The following is a 12,284-nucleotide window of genomic DNA, read 5'->3' as shown; positions in this document are numbered from 1 at the left end:
AAAGCTTAAACAATTATTAAAACTACAATTTCATATAGAAAGAGATGCAAAATAATTTTGGAATGCATTCTCATAAGATTATTGCTCCGACTCTATTATGTGTTGTTGATTAAGTCAATCACAAAACACAAATTTATGAATTGAAGAATATATTGATGAGTAAGTTATGGCCATGTTCAAGGAGGCTCATGGATGCCCCATTAAGGAGGAGTAATCTGATACAAATGGAATGAGCTAAAAGAGCTATGCGCAGGTCTAAAATTACCATAGATGAAGTGGTGAAGAATGACATGCACATTCTCGGTCTTGTCCCAAGTATGACTTTGGATAGAGCCCATTGAAGGACTAGGATCCACGCAGCCAACCCCATTTAGTTGAGATTCTCCTGACTTGTTGGGCTGTAACCTCTTTCCTTTTACTCTCATCTTTCGACTTTCATCTCTCTTCAATCTACTTTCATTTTGCTTATCCTTTTATTTTTTTATTTTTTATTATTATGTAACCAACCCATTATGTTGGTTCAAGGCTGAGTTTTTTGTTGTTATTGTTGTATTAATGAGTAAGTTATTTGGCAAAACTAAGGATGGACTGTCCACTGAAATTAAGGGAGTGACATGATCAACCCAGACTGTTCATTTGATTGGGGAGCCACTTGAACCATGCCATGGTCCCTGTCAACCACTTGCTGGCCTTTAGGCTATTAGTAAGACCATAAGAGTCCAACCTGCTTAGTCACCACCCAATCCAACTCCCACAACCACTAGGAATTTAGACCTCTACAAATCTTTCTAAGTTTGAACCCAAAAGAAGTGCAGAAAACACCTTATTTCATTCTCTTTACTATTATCATGTAACTCTAGCAACAGTTCATAAATAATTGAAGGGCAGCTAAACAGCGTCTGATTCCACATTTAGGCTCCATCTGGTTGGAAGTGAAGTGATGAAGGGAAATGTAATTGAAACAAAACTAAAATGGAAACTTTTCTAATATTACCAACAATAATTTTATGACTAACTCAAAAGTTTTTGGATTTGAAAAGGAAAATAAACAATCTACTTGAAAGTTTTATTACTATATATGGAAATATTTTAATTTAGTTACAACAATCATGATTAAAAAACATCACTTTTCTTTTTTAAATTAATTCCACTTCCTTATACTTGTGACCAGATGGAGGTTTGGAGAACACCCGAGTGCTGAAACCTGCTAAAGGGGGCCAACAAACAAATTTGGTCCCAACTTTTCAGCTAACACGTAAAATCCTATATTAACATCTAACAGGAATGCAAGCCAGGATCCAAATGCATGTGATGCAGATATGGCTGCCCTTTCTTGGTTGGACCAGCATGACCGACTTTGGAAGCCAAGAGCCAAGAAGAACCGGTCCAGCCCAGGGTTTTGGTCCAACAAGGGTTGGAAATAAAATTAGTAGTTTACTTAGTATTTTATTTCATGTTTTTATTTTCCAGACTTGAACGTAGGAGTAGGATTTATTTCCTTGCTTTGGTTTCATTTTTATAGTTGTTTCCTAGTTTAGACTAGTTTCCATTCCAGTTACGTTTCTAATTTCATGTTCCTATTTTCCTATATATTAGTTGTAATCGATTGAAGTTTTAGAGAGCAATTTGATTATTGAATGAATGTGTGAGTGTGATCCTCCTTTTCCCCATCTCTACTCTGATTTCCCCTCCCTTCCCTAAGGGTTCTCCATCAATTGGTATCAGAGCCGAAGGATCCTATTCCTTCCCCATCTTTCTTCTTCCCTTCCCATTCTCTGTGTCGGATTCCACCGATACTGAGAACACAGTGAAAAAAAAAAAATAAATCCATCGCTCACCCACCCCATCCCTTCAATCCTACTGAAAACCAAAGGGTAACCCCTCGGCCCTCTGTTTTTTCTTTCCCCTTCAATCAAAACCCTTCTAGGGTTCCAAATTGTGAAAAAAAATAAAAAAAAAAAGGCGAGAAGAGCAGCAAGAAGTAGCAGCAGAAGAAAATGAAGCAGAAAAGAAAGGAAAAAATAAAAAAGAGAAGTCGAGGTCGAAGTCGGAGAAGAAGCAGAGAGAGCGATAGCAGCCAAAAAAAAATCCCAAAAGCTCCCTGCCCTCCGCCTTCTCTGTTCCTTCCGGCGGCAGAAAAAAAAAAAAAAAAGAACCGAGAAGAACAGAAGGAGAGAAGAACAAAGAAGAAGAAAAGAAGAGGAGAGAGCCGACGAAGAAAAAAGAACAGAAGAAGAAAAGAGAAAGCAAGAGAAAGAGGAGAACTCACATACCTGGTTCGCAGGCTCCCATGAGTCGCCTTGCAATAGCTACTCCTCCAGGCGAAGGAGAAAGGCTCAGTCGAAGTCTTCGTTGCAGTCGCAGTCATCGTCTCCATCCCTCCTCTGTTGCGGCGGCGGTCGCTGGTTCTCCATCTCCGAGGGGCAGAAACCTCCCCTCCTTTTGTTTTTCCCTCCTTTGTCGGTGAAACCCCAACCCAGTCTTATTTCTTGCTTCTTTTAATCTAAATTCTTTGACTTGCCAGAAATACCCCTCCCTTTCTCCTTTATTCCCCTTTTTGTCCCATATATTTTTTATTTCCAAATCAAACCCCTGTCCCACACGTAACTGACACACCCTTTTGTGGTTTAATTTGAACTTCCAAAAAAAAAAAATTATTTACTATTCTGTCCCTGCCCTTTAAGCCTCCAGTTATTTACTATTCTACCATTATTCTTTGAGTGCTATTTTGTTACTCATCACCATGGTAGCCAATAGTGAAGTTGTTCAACAGCTGAATTCCTATAAAGGAGAAACTGATACAAAATTTGATGCTCTCACTAACATGGTCACGTCCCTAAAGACAATGGTGGAATCTATGCAAGTTTCTATTGATCGTTTGGTGGCAGCAGATAAAGGAAAGAGTCCCATTCAGTCTGGGGATTCTTCCAACACCACTCCACAGGATCTGCCAGTAACACCACCACCACCACCACATCATACACCACCACCACCACCTCCACCACCATATGGGACTGGTAGACATGATGATGGAGCAGAAAGAGCAGCAAAACTGGATGTCCTTGATTTTTATGGAGACAATAATCCAGAATTGTACCTTGACTGGATTCACAGTTTAGATACATTCTTCAGATGGTACGGGTTGACTGAGGCTCGAAAGATCCTATTTGCAGAGGCCAAACTGAAAGGCACGGCTCGAGTCTGGTGGATCAAGCAACAACAACAGAACCGAACCCGAGGCATTGGTTTGGTCACTACTTGGGCTGAAATGTATGAAGTCATGAATCGGCGATTCTTGCCTTCTGATTACAAGCAACGCATGCATCTCAGATTTGCACAGTTGAAACAAGAGAATTTGACCGTTGAGGAGTATGTTGCTAGATTTTATTATTTGGCCACTCGTTCTGACTTTGAGTGGGATGAAGAAGTCTTAGTGGCCCAATTTCGCAATGGTTTGCACCCTCAACTTAGTGCTGCCCTTGCATCTAGTCGACTACCTACAATGGAAGACGCCGTACAAGTAGCATATCAGGTTGAGGAAAGTCTGAAACGTCCATACAATCGGAGAAATTTTGCAGATACTTTTTCTCGAGGTACTAGTTCCGTTTGGCAACAGTCTCCTACCCAAGAGAGGTCATCTAGCAAGCCACAGGAAAGTGCTACATCTCTGGCTTCTTCACGACCTAGTCGGCCGTATTCTCCACCTCGACATGTTTCTGAAATGTCATCTTCACGGCCTACTCGCCCATACTCACCCCCTCGGCGTGGTTCAGATAAACCTTCTGATTCTTCAAAATTTACAGTTCGGTGCTACTCATGCCATGAATTTGGACATATCAGTGCCCAATGTCCCAGCCGTTTGGTTGCTTTTATTGATAAGGATTCTCCTATACCATATATTCCCGAAGAGCAACTTGGTTCTGACACAGTTGATTTAAGAGAAGAGCGTGCAACAGGTGAAGTCAATGACACTCTTAGTGACGATGACCAACATCCTTTTTATGTCATTCGTCATGTGTTGACCACTCAGAAGGCCACTGAAAATGAAGATTGGCGCCGCAGTAGTATTTTTCAGACTCGTGTGAAGTGCAATGATCAGTTGCTAACCTTGGTCATTGATGGAGGCAGTTGCACTAATGTTGTCTCTGAAGACGCTGTTTGTAAGCTGGGATTGAATACAGAACCACATCCTAATCCTTACAAGGTTGCTTGGGTGAACAACACTAATCTCAAAATCACAGATAAGTGCTTGGTCACATATTCTATTGGTGGATTTAAGGATACAGTCCAATGTGATGTCCTCCCTCTGAAGGTGTGCCATATCCTTCTTGGTCGACCTTGGTTGTTTGATAAGAAAGTACAGCATTGTGGCTATGCCAATACCTATGCCTTCAAGCATGCCAACAAGACTATGAAGTTTCATCCTGCCAAAGATCTCCCTGAAATTAAGCTCAAGAAGATGGTGGGATCATTCCTCATTCAGCGTATTCCTTCAGACGGTCTCCTCGGTCCTTTCCCTAACTCGACGGAGTCGAGTTCTTTTCAGAGGAGGAGAGTTGATGCAGATACGGCTGCCCTTTCTTGGTTGGACCAGCATGACCAGCTTTGGAAGCCAAGAGCCAAGAAGAACCGGTTCAGCCCAGGGTTTTGGTCCAACAAGGGTTGGAAATAAAATTAGTAGTTTACTTAGTATTTTATTTCATGCTTTTATTTTCCAGACTTGAACGTAGGAGTAGGATTTATTTCTTTGCTTTGGTTTCCTTTTTATAGTTGTTTCCTAGTTTAGGCTAGTTTCCATTCCAGTAACGTTTCTAATTTCATGTTCCTATTTTCCTATATATTAGTTGTAATCGATTGAAGTTTTAGAGAGCAATTTGATTATTGAATGAATGTGTGAGTGTGATCCTCCTTTTCCCCATCTCTACTCTGATTTCCCCTCCCTTCCCTAAGGGTTCTCCATCAGCATGTGTGCGAAAAATAACAAAAATAGACGAGTACACAAATAAATGAGTCAAGGGAATATCCTCATATATGAAGTGAAAAATCAGTTCACGTATGCTGTTTACTTGACATGTGTCAAGGAGATGTGGGTCCCACAATTAATTTGTTAAATTTATTATTCAACCCCTTAACATACATGTAGGTTCCCCTCCCTCCAAATAGACCATCACCATTCTTCCTATCTCTCGTCAAGACTTCAGTTCAAAGTCCAAGTTTTTCTAATCTGAATTCATTTATTTTAACCATTATTGGATACAGTAGCCTTTAGAAGTGAGCCTTCTAATACTATTCCCATCAATTATCGTCACTCAAAATCAACACAAAAGAAAAGATCCTTGGAGAATACAACCATTACCATTAAAAGGAGCTCTAGTCTAAGCAACAAACTATTTCAACACTTTCTCAAGAAAAACCTATGAATGACAACGCCTAACACAAACTCTACTGCAACTCCTTGGTCTGTAAACCAATGCAAAATCCACCATCTTCTCTTCAACAGTATCAGATAAAGACTGCAATAATGGGTATCATTTCAATATTTGAAAAAAGTTAATACCAAGGAAAGGGAAAAAACAGCAGAAACAAATGTATCTAAGATAACATCAGATTAGTACTAAAATTTCATCGCATACAATCATGTGTTTGGTTTCATCATGAAAAAATTAAGAATGTGCATCGGATGACCCAAAATGTTTCGTTGATGCATCTTCTCAGCTTACTCCATGCTTGATCAGCAAACCATTCCAAAAGAGGTGGAAATTTCAATACTCTGAGGATACTTCAACATGGCTGGCTACCTAATTATGTAAGATACTTCTACTTTCAACTTAACTTTTGTGTCAGGTACTTAAAGAAAGATGTCAAGTGTATCAGGGTACAATATCAGGATCCAATGATCATACTGCTATGCATTATCCAAAAAGTATCTTTATGAAGACTTTACTATTCTTAACTTCATAGTTCTTCCCACTTCTGCAAGTTCATTAAATGAGATGGAAGGAAATTCTAAATTTGCCAATGGAAGGATCAAATTTTTAAATTACTGATCTAACAGTAAAAAAATTAACACATAAATTGCTACCTGTGCAGATAATGCATCTTTGGTTACATGTGGAAATATAACTAAGATATTGGTGCACATTTTTATTAGAACAGTTACATAGTTCCTATTCCTCTTAGTAGGATTTTTCTTTCACCTTTATTTAAGTAATAGTTTCAATACAAATGTGTTACTTCTGCAAAAAAACATCAAAATCATATCTAAGAACCTTTATATATGTCATATCCATACACAACAAACAGAGTTAATATTTAAATGTTGAACAACATGCCAGTCATTCTTGTAGATGGAATACATTTTAGAAAAACATGAGAGTAAAAATGTAAAACTTTTGGCAACCTAGGGACATTATGAAACAATATATGTAAGAACATTGTTGAGCCATTATATCAATTAAGACCTGATGGTAGGGGTGTCAAAACCTAAACCAAACCAGAAAAAAAAAACTGACAGGCCTGAACCGAAAATAGCCCCAACCAAACCAAACCAAAGCCTTATTGAATCGGTTTCGGTTTGGGATATTGCAACCCCAAAACCAAACCCAAAATCGAATGAAGCCAAAACCAAACCGGATTGGTGCAAAACGCTGACCGAAACTGAAACCAAACTGGTAAGAAACCAAAAACAGCCCAAAATTCATTAAAAAAAATAAAATAAAATTGCATAGTTTTGTATAAGTTTGTATGGCAAATCGGACCAAAAATCGAAACCAACCCGATTACAACCGATACAAGAAACCGAAACCAAAATTTCCTTATTGGTTTAGTTTCAGTTTCGCCATTCCCACACCGAAACCGATTCAACCCGGACTGAAACCAGACCGAGCCGACCGATTGACACCCCTAACTGATGGGATTCCAAGCTGTAAAAATTGAAGCTCATAAAATTTTCAAGTGTTGGATGCTTAGTTGCTAACTAGTACGCCTACAAGCATTTTTCCTGCATTTTGGTAGTTTGACGTTAAAGTTTTAGTCCATATGTATAGCGTGGATTAATAAAATCAAGATCTTGGCCTTTGGTGTTGATATTATGGTTTTCTCCACATAGTGATAATTATTTCATCCTTCAGAATTAAAACAGGTCTTTAAATCTTTTCCAAAGCTGGATGATCCTCCTTTCGTTTTGCTAGGAGAACGATCCTCCGTATTGGAAATGAAATGGGGAAAATCTGCAGTTTGAATTGTGATCTAAAAGCACAATCACCATCTGAATCCAATTTTAATTTGTTTTCTCTTAATCATGAATCTTGGTTTAACACATTACTAGAACTTCCTAGAATTTTCACAAAATCCCCCCTAACCTTAGATTCTTGAAACCTACACCTTGACCCCCTCTTTAAGAATCAGGATCCAATAAGCCTTCCAGGAATGACCCTAGATGCCTACAGACCAAAGCTATGATGTAAAGAATTTTTGTCAAGATTGTGAGACAAATCTCATATCAACAACAATTTTAAACGAAAAAAAAAAAAAGTTTATGCCAACAACAGCCTTAGAGATACTAATGCCGTAGCATATAAAAGGACATATGGCTTCCAAATACTGATTTGTTTTACCTTGGTTGCAATGACTTATTTACAGTACACGAGTCTTCTTCTCCTTCCTGGATTGCCATAATCATCTGATAAAAGAACACTTTTCAACTCTCTAGAAAAGGGTGAACCAAGACCACCTTTCTCCTTAAGTTTGCAAATCTCCCCAATTCACCACCAGCCACCAGCTCATATTTTCAAGTCATCCACCCTATTATTCCATAATAATCCTCTTAAAAGGAACTCCAATTTGTTAGCCACCAACACCAGTAATGAAAAGATATACGGTAGCAATAAGGTACTAAAAGGTTTCCAATGGAGGAGACACATTGATCTCCAGACAGATTCCAATTGATTATTAAGTTTTATTTAGTTTCTAAGAATCTTGCAATAGACATGTCAAAAAGCTTGAAACAAGTAGCAACTAAATGAAAATTATTAAAACAGTTGTGTCAATAAAGAAAGAATTACATGGAAAAAAGATGAAGAAAATAAAATAATTCAAACAAAGTTAGATGGGGATAGAATTTTAAATGGGTATTAGTACTGTACCAACGAACAGCATTGCATGAAACTAAGGCCAAAAGTATCGCAGGAAACAGGGACAAATTCAGAGAAAGGAGGATAATAGCTGGGAACGCAAACAAATTACAGAAAGACAGAAGAAGAAAAGAAGAGAGATGGGACTCATTACTCACAGAGATCTCTTCAGCAATGGTGGAGATCTCCTCCTTGGCTTTCCTGGAAATCCAAAATCTCCCAGCTTTTAAGCTTTTTCCACTGTCGAGCTTTCTACATTACCGTCCCCTCTCTCTCTCTCTCTCTCCTCTGTTCTCTTTGAGAGAGAGAGCAGAGAAAAGCTCTACAACGCGAGACAATTACACGGAAGCCCAACAACACTTCTCACCTCTACGAGAGAATTAGAAGTGACTTCGCGTAAAATTCTAAGAAGAGAGTAGCGTGCCACCATTATATTCTTTTCGTACATTTTTCTAAGTTTCTCCCATTGGTTTTTCTTAATGTTTTTTTAGTGATGGGGTTAATAATGAGATTGACGTTAGGCTAGGAGGAAGATCTAGAGTTCTATTTAAAGTTTTTTTACCCTCCCATTAAGGTATGCCAAATAGAATATGACTCTTTTCCCTAATTAAACGAGAAATTGGTTTCCTATTTGGAATCAAATTCTATGATTTTAGTATCGATCAATACTTAATTGATATATGGGACAATAATAGAGAATATTTTTACAATCTCCCACTTGAACCATATGACCACATAATAATAATCTCAAACATAATTTGGATTATAACATCATACTATAGTATTTGAAAGTAAACTCATCAACTTTATGTCATCACAATCATAATACCATATTTAAACAAAACTACTAATGTGGATCATGGCGATTATACATCATATAACGACATACTCTCCTCTATAGTCACCACATTAATAACCTCATCCAAACAAGTGCAAAAGTAGGGAATAGACTAGAAAAATCTATAACTAAATGGTCCAACATAATATCTCACATATATTAAATAAAATGTGTGCACACAATAATAAAGTGAGAAATATTCAGAAACAACAAATATCATGATCATTTAAATAAATAAGTAAAAATGTCTAACATAATATGACCATTACATCAAACTTTACATAAACTCATGTCTATTACAAGATCTGTAAAGTGTTTATGCGTTAATGCCTTGGTTATAGGATCAGCAATCATCAGACTTGTCTTGATGTGTGTAATAGGCACTTCTTGTTTCTGAACTGATTCCTTCACAAAATTATATTTTACTCCAATATGCTTTGCTCTACTTGAATGCTTATCATTCTTGGAGTAATATACGACAATAATATTGTCACAATACATTCTCAGCGGTTTCGAAATAGTATCGACAACCTGAAGTCCTGAGATAAAGTTATGTAACCAAATTGCCATAGATGTCGCCTCAAAGCATGCCACAAACTCTGCTTCCATAATAGAAGCAGAGACACAAGTCTGTTTCTTGAACTTCCAAGAAATCGTCTCACCAGCAAGTAGAAAGATGTATCCTGATGTAGATTTTCTACTGTCGAAGCATCCTGCATAATCAGAGTTTGAATATCCGATCACTTCTAACTGATCAGATGCTCTGTAAGTAAGCATGTACTCCTTAGTCCCTTTTAAATACCTCATCACCTTCTTTGCTCCAACCCAATGATCCATGTCAGGATTACTCACATATCTGTCAACATACCAACAACAAAAATGATATCTAGACGAGTACAAGTCATTGCATACATAAGACTCCCTACTGCAGAAGAATATGGAATATCATTTATTTGTGCTCTTTTCATATCATTCTTTAGGCACTGATTTATACTGAACTTATCTCCTTTGATAATAAGGGAAACACTTGATTTGTAATTCATTATGCCGTATCTTTCCAAAACTTTATTAATATAGGTTTTCTGTGATAGCCCAAGTATCCGACAAGATCTATCAAGAAATATCTCAAGTGCCGATAATGAAAGAAGCTAAACACATATCTCTCATTTCAAAGTTCTTAGAAAGAAAGGTCTTTGTATCACTCAACAAACCAAAATTATTACTAGCAAGTAAAATATCATCCACATATAAGACCAGAAATATAAATTTACTCCCACTTAGTTTCAAATATATACATCTATCAAAGTTGTTCTCAACAAATCCGAAGGAAGCAATGGTGTGGTTAAATTTAATATACCATTGCATTGAGGCTTGTTTAAGTCCCTATATGGATTTCTTAAGTTTGCACACTAGATTTTCTTTTTCTTTATCACTAAATCTCTCAAGTTGGTTCATGTAGACTTCTTTATCTAAATCCCCATTCAAGAATGCAATTTTCATATCCATTTGGTGAAGCTCTAGATCATAATGAACTACTAATGCCAATATGATTCTCAAAGAATCCTTCTTAGAGACAGGAGAGAAGGTTTCATGGTAATTAATGTATTCTTTCTGAGTGAATCCCTTTGCAACTAGTCTAGCTTTATGTCTCTCAATATTACCCTTCAAGTCGCGTTTGGTTTAAATACCCATTTACAACCAATCGCCTTAAAGCCCGTTGGTAATTGAATGAAATCCCAGATATCATTGTCACTTATGGACTTCATCTCATCTTTAATAGCATCTACCCATTTAAGAGAATCATTATCGTTTATGACCTATGAAAAGGTTAATGGGTCATTCTTGATTCCAATATTGAATTCTGATTCTTGGAGATATACTATATAGTCATCAGGAATAGCAAACCTCCTAACCCTCTGAGGTCTTCCTTGAATTTTTGGTTGAGAAACATTCATAGTATTATCAGTGGTAACTACATCGTAGAGTGATACATCTTCAATAGTTTGTTATTCCATACGATCATTTTTAATAGTTACCTGTGGGACAACATCATCATGATGAATATGTACATTTTCTATAGTTTGTTGTTCCACAAGATCATCATGAACAGTCACCCGTGGAACAACAATATTATTACGATGTACATAAGTCGGTAAAAAAATTTGATGTTCTTCAAATACCACATTACGTGGTTTCTCACTCCCACTAATGTTACCATCCTCTAAGAATCTAGCAGTTCGAGTTTTCACAATTCTAGTACTGTGTGTGGATGCATAAAACCTGTAATCCTTTGACCACTGACAATAACCAATAAAGTAACAACTTATGATTTTAGGATTAAGTTTTCTTTTATGTGGATTGTACAATCTAGCTTCAGTAGGACAACCCTATACATGTAAATGCCCTAAACTAGGTTTCCTTCCATTCCATAACTCATAAGGAGTTTTAGGAACTGATTTGCTAGGAACCCGATTCAAGATATACACAACTATCTTTAATGCTTCGCTCCACAAGAATTCAGGCAATGAGAAGTTGCTCATTATGCTACGTACCATTTCTGTGATGGTACGATTGCATCTTTCTGCAACCCTATTTTATTCAAGTGTACCAGGAGTTGTGTATTCGGGGGTTATACCCTTCAACTTAAGGAATCGGGCAAATGGTCCTTCACTTTGCCCTACATCAGTATGTCTACCATACTATTCACCCCCTTTATTAGATCTCAAAATTTTAATATTTCTGTTTAACTTGTTTTCGACTTCAGCATAGAACACTTCAAAAGCATTCAAAGCATTAGATTTTTCTTTTAATAAGTAGACATAACAGTATCGTGAGTAATCATTAATGAAGGTGATGAAATATTTTTCACCAGTTATACAAGGATCAAAATGGCCACAAATGTCAATGTGTATCAATTTCAAAAGTGAATTGGTCATGTTGGCAGCAACTTTATTTGTCTTAGAATGCTTACATTTGATGCAATCTATACAAGTGGTGAAATCAGTGAAGTCTAGATTTAACAATAGTTGATGCTTCACTAACCTCTCCATTCTAGGTCTAGAAATATAACCTAAACATCTATGCCATAGGGATGAGGAATCATCATTGTTGAATTTACGCTTTGATCCAACATTCACATGCAATGCAAGAATGAATTTAGAAAAATTAGAATCCAAATCAAGTTTATAAAGACTATTGCATAAATATCTAGTACAAACTAGATTGGTGTCTTTAAAAACGTTTACAACCTTATTACCAAAAGTAAACTTAAAACCTTCACAATCAAGTCTCGATAATGAAACTAAATTTTTAGA

The 12,284-nt window shown here is 37.0% G+C and overlaps 1 long non-coding RNA gene across 2 annotated transcripts; it reads right to left on the bottom strand.

The window, feature by feature from the left end:
- Nucleotides 1–5,333: 5,333 nt before the first annotated feature.
- Nucleotides 5,334–8,600, bottom strand: LOC122058581. Of its 2 annotated transcripts, XR_006133847.1 has the most exons (3): nucleotides 8,291–8,600; nucleotides 7,617–7,824; nucleotides 5,334–5,513 (listed from the first exon to the last, which is right to left on the bottom strand). It is a non-coding gene; the product is annotated as an uncharacterized LOC122058581 (long non-coding RNA). The 2 variants fall into 2 exon arrangements; XR_006133846.1 differs by lacking the exon at nucleotides 7,617–7,824.
- Nucleotides 8,601–12,284: the final 3,684 nt, after the last annotated feature.

Source organism: Macadamia integrifolia, chromosome 2 (genome assembly GCF_013358625.1).
Source record: "Macadamia integrifolia cultivar HAES 741 chromosome 2, SCU_Mint_v3, whole genome shotgun sequence".
NCBI lineage: Eukaryota > Viridiplantae > Streptophyta > Magnoliopsida > Proteales > Proteaceae > Macadamia > Macadamia integrifolia.
The sequence above is the reverse complement of the archived record's forward strand: the minus strand, read 5'-3'. Positions and strand labels throughout refer to the sequence as shown.